This window comes from Mixophyes fleayi, chromosome 11 (genome assembly GCF_038048845.1).
Source record: "Mixophyes fleayi isolate aMixFle1 chromosome 11, aMixFle1.hap1, whole genome shotgun sequence".
In the NCBI taxonomy this organism is placed as follows: domain Eukaryota; kingdom Metazoa; phylum Chordata; class Amphibia; order Anura; family Limnodynastidae; genus Mixophyes; species Mixophyes fleayi.
This window is the reverse complement of record NC_134412.1, coordinates 42,663,766-42,679,624: the sequence shown is the minus strand read 5'-3', so window position 1 is coordinate 42,679,624 and position 15,859 is coordinate 42,663,766. Positions and strand designations below refer to the sequence as shown.

General features: G+C 41.2%; 1 protein-coding gene across 13 annotated transcripts in view; it reads left to right on the top strand.

Moving 5' to 3' along the window:
• Positions 1-15,859, top strand: part of PHLDB1 (pleckstrin homology like domain family B member 1) — a 240,117-nt gene that overhangs the window by 89,000 nt on the left and 135,258 nt on the right. The gene's annotated exons all lie outside the window — the stretch shown is intronic.

Here is a 15,859-nt window from a genome sequence, read left to right as displayed (position 1 = left end):
ATGAGGGGCTTACAAATGCTGCCACCACTGGACTCCTTTACCGGCATCCAGAACCGGGTTTCTTCTGGATAACTAACGCTGCGAGTGTACCCCATTACTGGTGTACCTGGCCTGGTACTCCTGACCTCTTCCTATGGATCAGGGTTGCTGTGGATGGGATCCCCCCTGGCCTATCACACTGGCCAGAGCTGCTGGGTAGCGGGCAGAGTGGGGGTACTGGATACTGAGTTCAAACTTCAGAAACAGCCGGGAACTGATTTGATTTTGGGTCTAATCTGTAGGTCATAGGATTTTCAGCATGGAACACGTTTTCAATCAGGTATTTGAAGCAAGTAATGTTTATTTGCTCACCCTGGTTGAAGGTACTGGGGAGGCAGGTTAGATGGAACCAGAATAACCATTTTCAATGCAAAACAGTGCTTTTTATACAGATTTGAACACAAACCTCAAGGGGGCTGGCTTACCCTGTTGGGCTGAGTTATTGTTAGAATCAGGATGCAATTTGTTTGCCCAAACATGGGTTTACATGCAACGCAAAGCTAACAATATTTACACTTATCTGTGATATCCTAAAGCTTGCTGTGATTTCCTGCATCTTACTTTGGACAAAGGAAATCTAACAGCAGTCTAATTAAACCTTCCTATGCCTTCAGGTGCTAGACCTTCACATCAAAATTAACATGAGATTAACAAGGGTCCTTTTTTCAGACAGTCGCAGAATGCACATTCCCAAAGAAGGGTACAAAACCCCAAACAAGTCACTTCCCCACATCATGATAAACAATAGACTTTCTCCCCAAAGGCTTATTGTATCAGATATATACCCCCAGAAATAATGCATTTCCTCTAGCAAGGTTAAAACAAACAAATTTCTTCCTTGAACTCAGAAATAAAGATTTCCTTTACCAAAATATACACAATATCAAAAATAAGTGCATTTGCAATTATATAAGCAAGCGCCCGGCGTTTTATCCTTTAAATAAATTGATACCATAAGTTATTTATAAGTGATCCAGTCATAATCATCAAAAGTGCTAGATGCAGGGAGAGACATTTTATTGTCTGCATGTGACATGATATGGTGACGTTGTGACAGGATGGACCACGTATGCCACCCTGTCTGGTGTTGCTGGGAACTGGCTGGGCTTACTTTGCCACCGTTCCCTTTCGTTATCCCAAATGCGCCCCCTAACTGCAGTAGGAGGGACTTACAAATGCTGCCACCACTAGACTCCTTCACAGCATCCAGAACCGCGTTCCCTCTGGGAAACTGTCGCTGCTAAGGTACCCCCTTGCTGGTGTACCTGGGCTGGTGCCCCTGACCTTTTACAATAAATCAGGGTTGCTGTGGATGGATCCAGTCTGGCTTATCCCACTGGCCAGAGCTGCTGAGTAGCGGGCAGAGCGGTGGTACTGGAAAGCTGGGTCGAAGTACAGTCGGGAACGGATTAGAGTTGGGACTAATCTGTAGGTCACAGGAATTTCAGAATAGAAAAAGTTGTTAAGGAGGAGCAAGTGATGTTTATTTGCTTTCACACTGGTTTAAGGTACCAGTGATCAAGAGATCAGAAGAAACAATAATGATACATTTCAGTACAAACTAGTGCTGTTTTATACAGTTTTGGACACAGCCTCACAGGGGGGTAGGCCAGTCCCCTGCAGTCTGAGTTATTTTTAGTATAAGGATGCAATGTGTTTCCCCAAACATGGATTTCAATGCAATTTATACCTAACAAAATTTGCAGTAATCTGTGATATCCTAAATCACATTGATCAGAGGTTTCCTTGCACTTTAACCAGGATACAGGCAACGGCTACCTGCTGGCCCACAGCAGGCATTTGACACTTCAAAACAAAAGACTTAGTTAGCATTTCCTGTTATCAGCAAAACACACTCCCTCCCCATATATGCCTAATTGGAGATTTCCTCTAGCAAAGTTATAAAACCCCAAACAAGACATTTCCTATAACAAAATATACACAATATCAAAAATAAGTGCATTTGCAATTATATATAATAAGCGCCCTGCGCTATTTCCTTTAAATAAATTTATACCAGAAGTTATTTATAAGTGATCCAAGCACGCTGGGTTTTTATGTGTTGACTAGTATAAGAGATGATATGGCCTCTAAGCAAGGCTTTGGCTGTCTGCCAAAATAGTTGGGTCAGATTGATGGTTTTCATTATTGTGTAAAAAAGTCATGCCAGGCTGCAATAAGCATATTCCGAAATGAAATAGAATTGGTTAAATAAGTCAGGAATTTCCATTGTTTATGTGTTCCTATCTTATGCGGGTTAGTTATATCTGTCCACGACATGGCATAATCAGATAATGAAATGGTATTTATGCCAGTGTCACTAAGTATGGGCAAGAGAGACTGAGATATTAATAATCGATTCGGAACAGGGTACCATGTGCCGCAGACAAGCATGAATATTCTCGTGAAGTGGGATTTAATAAATGCCAGTAGTCTATAAAGTGTAGTTAGTCAGTGATATATTTGATGCCTACTGGGTAGATTAGTAAAAACTTTCTCTTACGTTGAATTAGAGAGGAGCATAAGGGGGAGAATTCCTTACGTGCTTTTGAGACTAATGCAGAAAATTCTTGGAATAAATAAAGACGTTTTCCTTCCCATGACGTGTTGCCTGCTCTTTTATATGCTGACCACCATTCAACCTTCTGAACATAGTTGAGGCATTTAAATATCACAGCCCTTGGACGTGTAGAGACATCTTTTCCTGTTGGGCCCAACCTGTGGGCACATTCTATCACAATGGGGCCCGAAGATTCTGGCATTTTGAGCAGAGTAGGTAATGTAGCAGATACAAAGTGTAGGTGTTATAAAAAAAAAAAATATAATAATCTAGTCGCTGAGTGTTATGACAACCAGTGCGGCATAAACTTGTAGAACTAGTAGTGGAAGAGGTCTTCACCTTTATCAGCCGCCTTTCCCATAGAGACTAGTTATGCTCCCAGGTACTCGGATGCCCCCAGGACTTACACTCAGTGTAGTACAAGTTTATGTTTACATGGCAGTGCACATGTACAGGAGGTAATAAATGGAGTAGAGACAGGCCAGAGATCTGCGTACTGGACAAAGCCTCGGTGGAGACGTCAGGCACAAGCAGGGTATGGGTCACAGGCAATGGTTCAGAGTCCAGGTATAGGCAGAAGGTCGAGGTCACAGGCAATTGTTCAGAGTCCAGGAACAGGCAGAGGTCATACACAGAGAGATCAATCCAAGGTTCAACACCAAAATAGCACAGGAGCAGGCAGCAGTACTGAGACAAGACTCTATAACCGGCAGTGAGGCACAGTCCTCACTGCCTTAAATAGTTCTAAGGACCAATCTGGGCAAAGCCCTGCAAGTGCTCACAGGTTTTACATAATGAATGCTGGCACTGCTGTCAATGAACGAGCAGAGTGCCCAGCTGCGTAAAACTAATCAGCCATAATTGGCTGAACCTAACTAGTCCTGCGCACGCGCGCCTGGCTGTTTGGCAGTTGGCCGGGCGCGGTGGCAGGGAGACACAGGCGTCCCGGTTGTTGCCTAGGCAACTGGGACGTGGAGACTGGAAGTGACGTCCCGGTCGTCATAGCGACGGCCGGGACGCCAGAGACCAGGGGCAGTAGTGGAGTCCTGGCGGTGCCCGGGGCCACCGCGGCTCCTGACACTGAGACACTAAGTTCTCACAATAAGAATGGGTGAGTGTCCAAATATCCTGCAGCTGAAAAGAACCTGTGGGTTCTAACAGAGAATTGGACAAAAAACACAAAATCAGCACTGGAATATTGGATATCATCCATTAATAATTGAATTTGCAATATCAATATATAAAAAACAACATTATTTATTGTAAACAATTAAATATTTTAGAATCGGTGCACTGATAAATATTACCACATAAAATACATGTACAATAAAAACCTTCACAATATGTATCAGATTGACATCCGTATTAGAAAAGATAATATAGTCTGTTAGTGTCGGCAGTAATAGAAATGAACAATCCTATCATGTAATTCCCAACCAAGGTTATAGCGTGAAATTTGGACTCCAAGAAGGTGAATTTCAGATGATGACAATCTGTGAGTATAAACAGGATTGTTATTTTCTATGTTTAATTGTTTACAATAAATATTGTTGTTTTTTATATATCGTTATTGTGGATTCAATTATTAATGGATGATATCCAATATTCAAAAGCTGATTTTGTGTTTTTTGACAGTGTAGGAGTGCTTGATTCTTAAGTGATTCTGGCAATCCAACAATACGTACATTATTTCTGCATGAGAGATTTTCGAGGTCATCAACCCTATTCCACAATTGATGGCGAGACTTGATAAGAAACCTCTTGGAAGAGTTCACCAATTTGAATTTGGTTTGCCTGACATTTGAGAATTCTGTGCCACTTGTTCTTTTAGCTCATGAATGGCTGAGAAAAATTTTGTTTCATTGCTCTGAAAGTAATGGCTCCATGGTTTCTTTAATCTCTTTCACCACATCTGCATAAGAAACCGGGCCCACGGAGGGGCACTCATATCTGGATTAGTATGAATATCGTCCCTTCTAGATGTCTTTGATGTGGTTGTGTTAGAGTCCGTCTGTTTTTTCTCATTCCTCACTCTGAGGTTTAGAAGTTACAATTCTTTCCATTTCTGGATTTGTTGGCATATAGAAATATTTGAAAGAGGACGAGCCTCTTATGAATTGGTAAAATATATGTTCAGAATATGATTTCAATGGATATCACTGAGACTGCAACAGGAGTTGGAGGGGTGTCTTTTCAAATACATGGGTAGCTAATAAATATCAGTGGCCTGTGACTTAATGTCAAATCGATTCAAAATTAGGTCATAAAGGAAAGTAATGCAGAATATAATTTGGCAATTCTCTGAACAAGAACTACAGAAAATGTGATATATATACTTTGGCCACAAGATGGCAGTGATGCTTCAAGGACGATATAATTACATCAAAGAGAATTAACAATAGAATGAACAATGGACGTCAATAATTTTACCTTCATGCAGCTGATGTGAAAAGCACAATAGGTAGCATAGAAATGCAGTACACAAAGAGTTTGAGGTCCAATGACTGGGTATAATTTCTCCTGATCAAAAGCTGAGTGTACAACAGTTATCAGTACTTTAAATTATAGGTGACCACTATGTATTTCAATCGTAGATATACCAAGAACCCCACAGAGTTCAGGTCCGTGAGAAGCAGTCAGTAAGTTAAAAGCAGACACTCAGGAACAGACACTGTTCGGCAAGTTAATGAAGTCCTCTAGATGCAGATGCCCAGTGTTGTAATGAATGGGGGGCAGGTTTGTGGTGCCCAACCTCTTGAAGTTGACAGCGGGCAGAGAAAATATCAGGGCAAAGTATCAGATAACCCAGTTAACAGTGTAGGGAGTCTTGTGGGAAATATCAAATCCCAGTAGCTCATCCGTGATCACTGTTGGAGTGACAGCGTGTAGCGGAGCTCTGCCTCCAGGGACCCCTCACATTTACGGCGTTCAGCAGGCAGATTAGTGTGCAATGTCACAGGCACCAGGAACAAAGCAGAGGGCTTACAAGGACTTCGGCGTCTGATTGCAGGTGAGTGGAGAGAGGCACTCTGGGATGGAAGCTGGGTTGCCTGTATGGCAGAGCCTTGGTATGTAGCAGGAAGCTGAGACCAATTGCTCTGTGCTGTTGTCCAGCAATTGGAGCGGATGTAGGGACGCGGACAAGTCGGTAGCTGGTGAGTTAGGTAGGTGGGGGCAGGCACTGTGGGAAGAATGGCGGCTTGGGTGCACGACCCGATCAGAACTTCTTCCACCCCACCCCCTCTTTCCTCAAATCACCCGAATTTAACACAACGGTCCAGAGAGGGGGTCCACAAGGTGTGGGTACTGGGAAAATCACAGATCGTGGCACTCTGGTGTAGAGCTCCTCAGGGCAGACAGGAGCTTTTCGTGTCAAATTCACAGGGCAACAGGTCGGAGGGAATTTTAAGCCTCCAGGGATAATAAGCCCAGAAATAAGTCAAGCTGTGGAGGCTGTGATATTACAGCTGTCTAATGGTGGCAGACAGAACCGTGTATTGGTAGTTGTATTCCGGATGGATGATGTTTGAAATTATCAAGGGACTGTTCTAGAAAACTTGTCCGCCCACCTTGGCTGTCAGGCCACGCTCCCCTTCCCTTTCCATCTTCGATCTACCTCTGAACGGCACATTGCATCATGCAACCACCTCTCACTCCCGCATTCATGACCTCTCCTGTGCCTCTTTCCACTTATGGAATTACTTACCACGACTGATCAGACTGGTACTTTGCACACCAGTTGCGGCATTGCGCGTGGTGATATGAGGCTTGTGTGCGGCTACTCTGATATGTAAACCCAATTCATGAAGCTCCCAACGAACCGTTATTGTGCTGACATTGCTTCCAGAGGCAATTTGGAACTCTGTAGTGGGTGTTGCAGCTGGGGACAGACGCTTATTTTCTACGCACTTCAGCACTTGGCAATCCTGTGTGCATGTGTGGTATACTGCTTCATTGCTGCTGTTAAGCCTAAATGTACCCATTTTACAATAACACGTTTGTCTGGGGCAGCTCTAGCAAAGCAGAAATTTGGTAAACTGATTTGTTTTAATGGTGGTATCTTATGACTGTGGCTGTACCACTGTAAAAGCCAGTGAGCTGTTCAATATGACCAATTCTACTGCTAATGTTTGACTATGAGATTGCATAGATGTATGCTTGAGTTTATGTATCTGTCAGCAATGGTTGTGGTTACAGGGGGTGTTCACATACCTTTTTGGCCATGTAGTGTACCTGACATATGCCTGATATGTTAATGCACAGATGGTATAAAGAATCTAGGCAGTGATTCCATTTTAAAACCGCAATCACTGATGCACCAATAGCTGTTATGAGCCTGGTCTGGTGTCATGTATTTACATACTGATATCCTCAATGTTCTGAATAAATGTGCATTGATACTGCTGGCTTCCGATATTTCATGGTCATGTCTATAGGAGCTTTCTTTGTAACTATTGTAAATTGTGCTTTTGATGTCCATAACCGAAGGCTTATGTTACATGCCCTGTGGGGTTTACTATTCTATGCATAAAAGTACTATACACTGGACCCTATTAGTGGTTATATGTAGTCTTCTTCAGCTTGTGAGATTTATATATAAACATATGTATGTAAGGGCAGTTTAAGATGTTGTCACTATATTAGTATCTGCTCTTATTAAAGCTTTGATGGGTGATGCATACAGAGGGCCTTTCGGGAGCTAAGGTCATGTACAATAGTTTAATGTTGCTGTAAACTCTTCTTTTATCTTAGATGTTCAGACTTAATTTTCCTCTACAGTTTGTGCTATTTCTATTTACTGTATTTTTTTTTTTTTCATCAAGTCTTGATTTGCTCAGGTTTTATACTATCCAGAGCTAATACCTAGATATTTATATATTTAATGTTAATAGACCTACCAACTACTATCAGGTCCGTATATCAAGGCAAATATTACCGCATTGCCACTTTTTTCTCTGCATTAGCCTTCAGATGGCCATTTAGCGTGGCAGCCTGGGATGGTCACCGGGGGTGGAGTCAGGCGGTGCCGAAATCCTTTGTTATCTCTGCTGTGTTTTGGAAAAGAGCTGCATTAAATGTAATCTGTTTTTTAAGCACCATGTTCAATACTGAGGTATTACAAGGGCTCTTTGTAAGTTAGTAGCACTATGTGAATAATTTTATATGCATTTTATGTATTTTCTTGGTTTTTGAAAGTAATGTTTAAAATGATGGATTCACTGTATAATACTGGCTATTGACGGGCAACAGGTACAGACTGGCAGTGTATGCTGTCGTTCTAAATGCTATTTAAATGCTTTTTAATAAGTCAAAGCTGTTGTGACAGTATGGACTTACTATGCCAACTGGGGGTAAATGTATCAAAGTGCGAGTTTGCCAGCATGTTTAAATCGCGGCAAATCGCGGGTGTTTACCCGCGATTTTTTTTTAAAAAAATGGAAATGTATCAAGCTGCGATTTTGACACTCATGTTCAAAATCGCTGGTCATCTCTGGCGATTTTGAGCGATGTAAACTCTTCTGTGTTTGGCAAACTCTCCTGTGTTGTAACAGTGAGTTGTAAACACATCACTGTTACACTGACCTGTCATACAGCTGCCAGAGCTCCGGCAGCTGTTAAAATGTTAAAGAACAGATAAAAGTTGAAAAAAAAAAAAGCGTGAGGTCCCCCCACTATTAATGCTTAACCCTAGTGCTGCCTGACTAGTGCTGGTCCCGTGAAAATCGGGGAAAAATTTTGCGTGGGGTTCCCCCGATTTTCACTTTACCAGCACTAGGCAAACCAGCCAGGGTTGACGGCACTAAAGCAGGGAGACGCGCAGCAGAGGTCCCCCTGCCATAATGACTAACCAACCCTAGACTGTTCAGCGCTGGTGATGATTTGAAATGATTCAAATGATTTGAGGTTCCTTCATATCGCTAGTCAGATCTTTACCAGCAATATTATTATAGGTAGAAATGACTCAATCTCCTATGTAGCAGATATGTGTTAGAAAGGAATCCTCTGTGGTCATGTCCTAGTTAATCCCTCTCTCTTACACACTATATGAGAGGGTACTAGATTAGAGTACCAATCCTGAGTCTTTGGAACTATATACACTTACCTAAGTTCCTTTGTATGTCTATGTCAGACTATTATACCTGAGTGTTTTTGATAAATTATAAACCCTACAAGTGCATTCTTACACTTCAACTACTTAATTTAGAGTGGACACACCTGCTGGCTATATGTGACATACTATGTATCGATGAACATAGGGAATATAATTGAATCCCAATAAATTGGTTTATTTTGAATCTCACTGATACAATGTCCATAATTATGGGTATCTTTCCCAATAAATCATAAGTGTCACAATTTTGTGACCACCGGCTTCCCGGAAGGGTATTTTTAATTATTTCCATCACTTATCTTTATTTTTCATCACCTCTCTATTTTAATATTCGCCGACTATGATGTTATCTGGCACATCAATTTTTAATACATTTTCAATAAAGTTTGTTCTTAAATAAATATTTTCCAAGGGACTGGAGTGCCTCAATCAACAATCTCTTAAGGTGATTCCTTTCACCATTTCTCTCCTGATAGTTACTCCGGTTGTGAGAGCACCCCCTCATTTTGAATTTTATAATTAACTCCTAGATATAAATGATGAGGTAGTCCTAACCTTAGAGCGAGATGGTTTTGCTTTTCTCTATGACTATATTATTATATACTGACATAAGTGACACTTTTAGAGAGTTGAGGTTGATAGGATGTTTATTATCTGTTCTCTGACTGTTGTAAAAAAGCTCAATATAAATACTTTGTTAAAATAAAAAATAGGGAAAATATCTGAATTATGCAACAAGTAATTTGTAGATCACAGATTGAAATTTTGTTAAGTTTAAATTGCGTTAATTACAAGTTGAGAATATATTGCATCTTAATGCTAAACATTGAATGTAATATCACAGACGTGGTGCCAGATGTGGGCAGGGGGTTGGATTATCCTCTGGCAACATGTGTGTCAGAAACAGTATATAAAGACCTGTATTTTATATTTCAACTGTTGTATACCTTTTGAAATTCCGGAGATCACTAGTACCTATAACTAGTGTGTAAGGAGCCTTTCTGAGGAATAAACATCACTCTGTCAGGATCCTGCATTGATGCCTACTTCCTTGCTGTAATTTCTGGGACCTACACATTAGACTACTCTAATTCTTATCCGGCTCTTCTGATGTTTGGGACCCAGCATCTAATAACAGACCTCTGCCCGCTACCCTGCAGCTCTGGTCATTGTAAGAGACCAGGGGGAACCATTCATAGCAACCCTGATCTGAAGGAAGAGGTCAGGGGTTACTGCCCAGATGCCCAGTAAGGAGGTGCACTAGCAGCAAAAGTTGCCCAGAAAGAAGCAGCTCCTTGTGCCGGTGAAGGAGCCTGGTGGTGGCAAAAGAGCCCCCTATAGCATTTAGAGGGGGCACATTTGGGATAGAGAAAGGGGATGGTGGCAAGGCAGACCCAGCCAATTCCCAACAACGCAACAGGGTGGCATATGAGTTCCATTCTGTCACACTGCACACTGGTGTAAGGGACCCCGGGGTTACAAATAGAGAGAACAAGAGCAGGTTCCATTCATCAGGCTGATTCCGGCTCTTCCAACTTGCCAGACACTGCTTGAAAAGGAGTTGCAGCTATCTGTGACAGGATGGACCACCTATGCCACCCTGTCTGTTGCTGTTGGGAACTGACGGGACTTACTTTGCCACTGTTCTCTTTTGTTATCCCAAATGCGCCATCTAACCGCAGTAGGAAGGGCTTACAGATCCTGCACCACTGGACTCCTTCACGGCATCCAGAACCGCGTTTCTTCTGGAAAACTGTCGCTGCTAGGATACCCCCTTGCTGGTGTAACTGATCTGGTACCCCTGACCTCTTCCTATAGAGCAGGGTTGCTGTGGATGGATCCCCCCTGGCTTATCACACTGGCCAGAGCTGCTGGGTAACTGTTAACTTCTCTGCAGTGGATGTTACGGTCCAAGGTCTAGATTTACTAAGCTGCGGGTTTGAAAAAGGTTGGGATGTTGCCTATAGCAACCAATCAGATTCTAGCTATCATTTATTTAATACTTTCTACAAAATGACAACTAGAATCTGATTGGTTGCTATAGGAAACATCCCCACTTTTTCAAACCCGCAGCTTAGCAAATCTAGCCCCAAGTGTCTTTCTGCTACTTTCAGAGATGTGGTGCTGGTCATCAACACTTGGAATGGGCCTTATCACGTCTGTTAAACAACTTGAGCACAGGAAATTACAGTCCATAACATATTCTCCCAGTCCAATATTATGACAGTTAGTGTACATCATATCAGGAGACAGTCGTTCCATGTTAAATCACCCAGAAAAATTTAATTTTGGACACCCAACGACTCATATTTTCATGAACTTGATACTGCCACATATCTACTTCCCATGTAAAATGTATTTTCTCTAGGCCTCCTAGTTTCTGAGATCTAGGGAGATAAGCATTCTCAATCTGAGGCAGAGGAGTTAACATGTCGTTTTTTTTAAAAATAAATAAATGTATCCTTAAAGTATGCTTTAAAAGTCAATGAAAGAGAAAAATTGTGGGATTTTGATTGCCTATATGAGTTTTTAATGTTTAATTCAAATTTTCTCTTTAAAAATAAAAAGCAATTAGTTATAATTCTGCACACCAAGTGTTTCCCTTTTGGAATTTTTAACACCACCATTAAATTCCTCATAAAAATTACCCGTATAAGGCCACCTTGCACCTCTTGATGTTTTTCTGTAATTTTTTAAACAATAGTAGCTGTCAGCATTCTCAAAAGGTGATGTCACTTAAGGCAGGTTGGGGCATGCTTCAACCTGCACTAGCAGGCTCATTCTTGTTGAGCCTGCACTGTGGTAGTCAGTCCTCTGCTATCTGTTTTAGAGTGAAGGTGTTCTGTATCAGAAGATACAGTTATGCTAGAATGTTTTTTATTTTTTTCGTGGTTATTTTGTGATTAATTCTAATGTTGTAAAACAACTTTACTGCCTTTTATATCTCTAACCTCCTCTCTATTCACACTCCTGCCCGCTCCCTGCGATCGGCCAACAACTGCCACCTCTCCTCCACCCTTATCACCTCTTCCCCACTCCAGAATCCAAGACTTTTCCCGTGAAGCCCCCCTTCTCTGGAACGACCTCCCTCGTTCCATCAGTCTCTCTCCTACTCTGTGCTCCTTCAAACGTGCACTCAAAACTCACCTCTTCCTCAAAGCCTACCAACCATCTACTTAACCCCCATCTCCTCCCTTTGCTCGTCCTCCCTTCTCTCCTCTTGCTTCAACTGGCTCCTCTTGTGCCTGGTCTGTTTACCCTCCCTTAGGATGTAAGCTCATACAAGCAGGGCCCCCTCCCCTCCTGTCTTCATACCTGTTCTTCCGCTCCGTCTTTACTACATATGACTAGCCGAAGTTTCTGAAGTGTTGGTACTTTTTGTTCATTATTCTGTATGGTTTCACCCTGTATAGTCTACTGTTAGTACTGTGTGCGGCGCTGCGGATACCTTGTGGCGCCTAACAAATAAATGATAATAATAATAATAACTTTAAAAGCAAATAAACATCACTTGCTTCAAAGACCTGCTTGGAAACTTCTCTTTATCTGTGACCTACAGATTAGACCCAACTCTAATCCTTCCTGGGTTTCTTCTGGGTAACTGACACTGCTAGTGTACCCTGTTACTGGTGCACCTGGGCTGGTACCCCTGACCTCTTCCTATGGATCAGGGTTGCTGTGGATGCATCCCCTCTGGCCTATCACACTGGCTAGAGCTGCTGGGTAGCGGGCAGAGCGATGGTACTGGAAAGCTGGGTCCAAACCTCAGAACAGCTGGAAATCACATTTTACTTTCATAGCCTTTTAAAGTATACTTTAAGGATCAATTTTTTATTTTTTTTTAAAAAAGACATGTTAACTCATCTGCCTCAGGTTGATAATGCTTATTGAACACAAGAATATTGTAATCTCAAAAAATTCTTGATTTTTGAACTAAATGAAACTTTGAGCCCTTGTCATTCACAATAGGAAAATCAAAGTGATATGTGGATTAGGCACTGAGATTTTTTTTTTTTATGACACTAAAAACGGAGAATCAGGAGTGGCATTTCTGAGCAATTTTGCATGACTTTGAGTCCCTATATCTCAAACTATGAAGGTTAGAGAAGGTAAATTTACATGGGTTAGTAGATATGTGGTAGTATCAGGTGTACAAAGTTTCATGAAAATCTGAGTCAGTGGGTGTCATGGCCTGGGTGAATGGACATGGAATGACCCAACAGTATTGCTGTCTCACTGTTTGCTTCTCTTTATAAGATTTTGAACAGTCTCTTCATCATTATATTTTAACTCCTCTCGGGAATCTACCATCTATTGTGGTTGCTTGTCAAAAGTATTTAAAAATGCGACAGATTAAGAGGTGGTTTAGAAGTGGTTTTGATAGTGGGGAGGACTAGTGGCAAAAGCTTCCGGCCACTCCAATCTAGGTTCAACTATCACTCTATTCAGTTTGTTCTTGATAGTACCATTTACCCTCTCTAATTTCCCACTGGCTTTGTGTCCTAAAGAGAGTATGTAAATTATGAACAAATGCCCATAAGTTTCACACATGATCTGAAAGATAGCACCAGTAAAATGAGTAACCCTATCACTTTCATAACTCTAGGGATACAATATCTGCCTCAAGCTTCAGGGAATGAAACAGCAGTATTGGTGGCAGTTAGAAATGTATTTGCCCAGTTATAAAATACATAGTACACACCAATAGATACTTGAGATTCCTGCAAGGTGGTAATTCGATGAAGTTGATCTGTTTTACCTGGAAAATGTCCATCTATTGGAGAGGTATGGGATTGCTCTATTGGTATTGTCTTTCCAACATTTTTCCTCAATCAAGTAAGACAGGACATTGCCTTCCTGCTAGGTTGAGAAGAAAAGTCTGGTTTAACAGCTTGCACATACATTCTTTACCCAGATGAGTCAGGCCATGGGCTGCCTCAGCTAGGCCTGGAAAAGGTGCTCTAGGAGCCACGGGCCTACTTTGTCCAGAGGACTCCTGACCACATCCCTTTGCCTTCCAGGCAGCCTTTTCCTGAAGGGAACTCAAATCTTGCATTTTAATACTTGTGTGTTTCAAAGACCATTATTTTGAACCATTATTTTGTCAGTTGTCCTAGATTAACCTGCTGCCCACTTGGCAGCTCCATCTGCCCTGTTACTACCCATTGATATTGAGTCATTTTATCACCGTCAAAAGTCTTTTTGTGTGTTGTGACTGTGCTACTAATATCTTGTTACTGTCATAAAAGTTCCTAAGTCACCATAGAGCCCCAGAGTCACGCATTACCTTAAAACTTACTTAGTCAGTGTACATATTAACTCTGCTAACTCACATGCCTTTCTTAATCTCACAAGTTTGAATACTTGGGTTAGGTATGACGTGCCAAGGTTCAGCTTCTATAGTGCTTTCGTCATCTATATAACTATCTATAACAGTATACCCAGTACATGTCCGTCTGTCTATGAGAAATATAAAACATACAAAAAATTCACATTTTCTAAGAGGTGTCACATATGTAGGATCTTTTCGGTAAAAGTCTGATTCAAATATTCCATACAAAGATCTGTATACCTGCCAGAGTCACTTCTCCTTCCACCCTTTGTACATCTAGCTCAGGAGACGTATGTAATTTAGGCAGGACTTGGGAGGGCAGATACCGCATGCAATGTATGAAATTTGAGTCAAGTCCCAGTACTACGTCAAGATTCCTACAACAAAGAAAGAAAAAACCCAGCAGCTTCAGCGAGTATGGAAGTACAAATCTGCAGCTGCCTTTGTGGCCATGTCAGTGTAGTGTAAACCATTGATTCTGTCCACTGAGATACTGTCTCACCCAAGGGGCTAAGACTTTTTGACAAGTGTTTGACCTTTGTCATGGCTGAATCTATCCTTTTGCAACCTCATGTCATGTTATTGAGAAATTAAGGAACAAGTATTTAGTTTCAAACACTGATGATCTAAATAAATCAGAACACAGTGATACTATTTTTCATACTGCACCCATTATTTGGTTAGAAAGATTGAAAATAGTCACGCCAGGCTTGTGTCCAGATATTGAGGTTGCCTATAAACCTTTGGGACAATGTCTACGTATTTTGTACCTCTTTATTATAAAAGAATGAGGTACTGACAGTCAGAACTATAAGAATGGAGAATAAAACAGCAAAGAATAATAATAATTGATTTGCAGAAAAAGAGATTTACATCAAGATGACAGCTGGATCGGGCACTACGGGGAATTGGCTTTTAACTATTTCATTAATCTCCTTATTAATATTAAACTTATCTATGGCACCTACCCCATTCTTTTTAAACAGGGAGTTACATTACTCATCCAATCCATCATTAGTTCATAAGAAACCCGGTATCTCTGATAACAATATTTCTACAACCAGTGATGGACTTGCCATTACATAGATTACAAAAAACTTCTAATCTATTGTATATCTATTGCAGGGCTATGGCTAAAACAAACAAAAAAATAAAAATGGGTTACTCATCTTCCTCTAGAAAGTTACATTTTTATAACACTCAAGAATATAAATTACATTTGTTATTTTTAGAAGTTTTTTTCTTTTTTTTGTATCGGTTATACTTTCTCCCACCGTCTGCATATGACAGCAGTGGTTGCGTTTGCTCTCTCTTCTCTTCGCAACGCTACCTACTGATGCACATGCTCTCTTTTGTAACATACTCTCTTCCTGTTGCTCCGGTTTTAAACAGTCAGTGTGTTTAATTCTCAGTTTTAGTGATTTACACAAACATTTATATCTCTAACCGTACTCGATATTTCTGGATCAAAACTGCCAACTTTAGGAAAATGGTTTCACACATTCAACGGTCATTTTGACCCAGTTATCATAGTAGACCATTGCATACTTGCCTTACACATTACACACTTTGTCGAACCTGACGGCCCTTTCTTAACCCGTACTTTATCGAGCATCTCTCACATTTATTTAGTACACATGTGGAAATGGAATCCTCAATGCTTCGCAGTACAAAACGCTCACTAGAGATTTTTGCAGCCGTGGATGAATTCTGTAAGCGGTGTCCTCTCACTTCTCCACTGCGTACCACTAAACAATACATGTGATTGCCAGTGTACACAGCAAGGTTCCTAACAGTCACTTTCAACTGGGAGAAT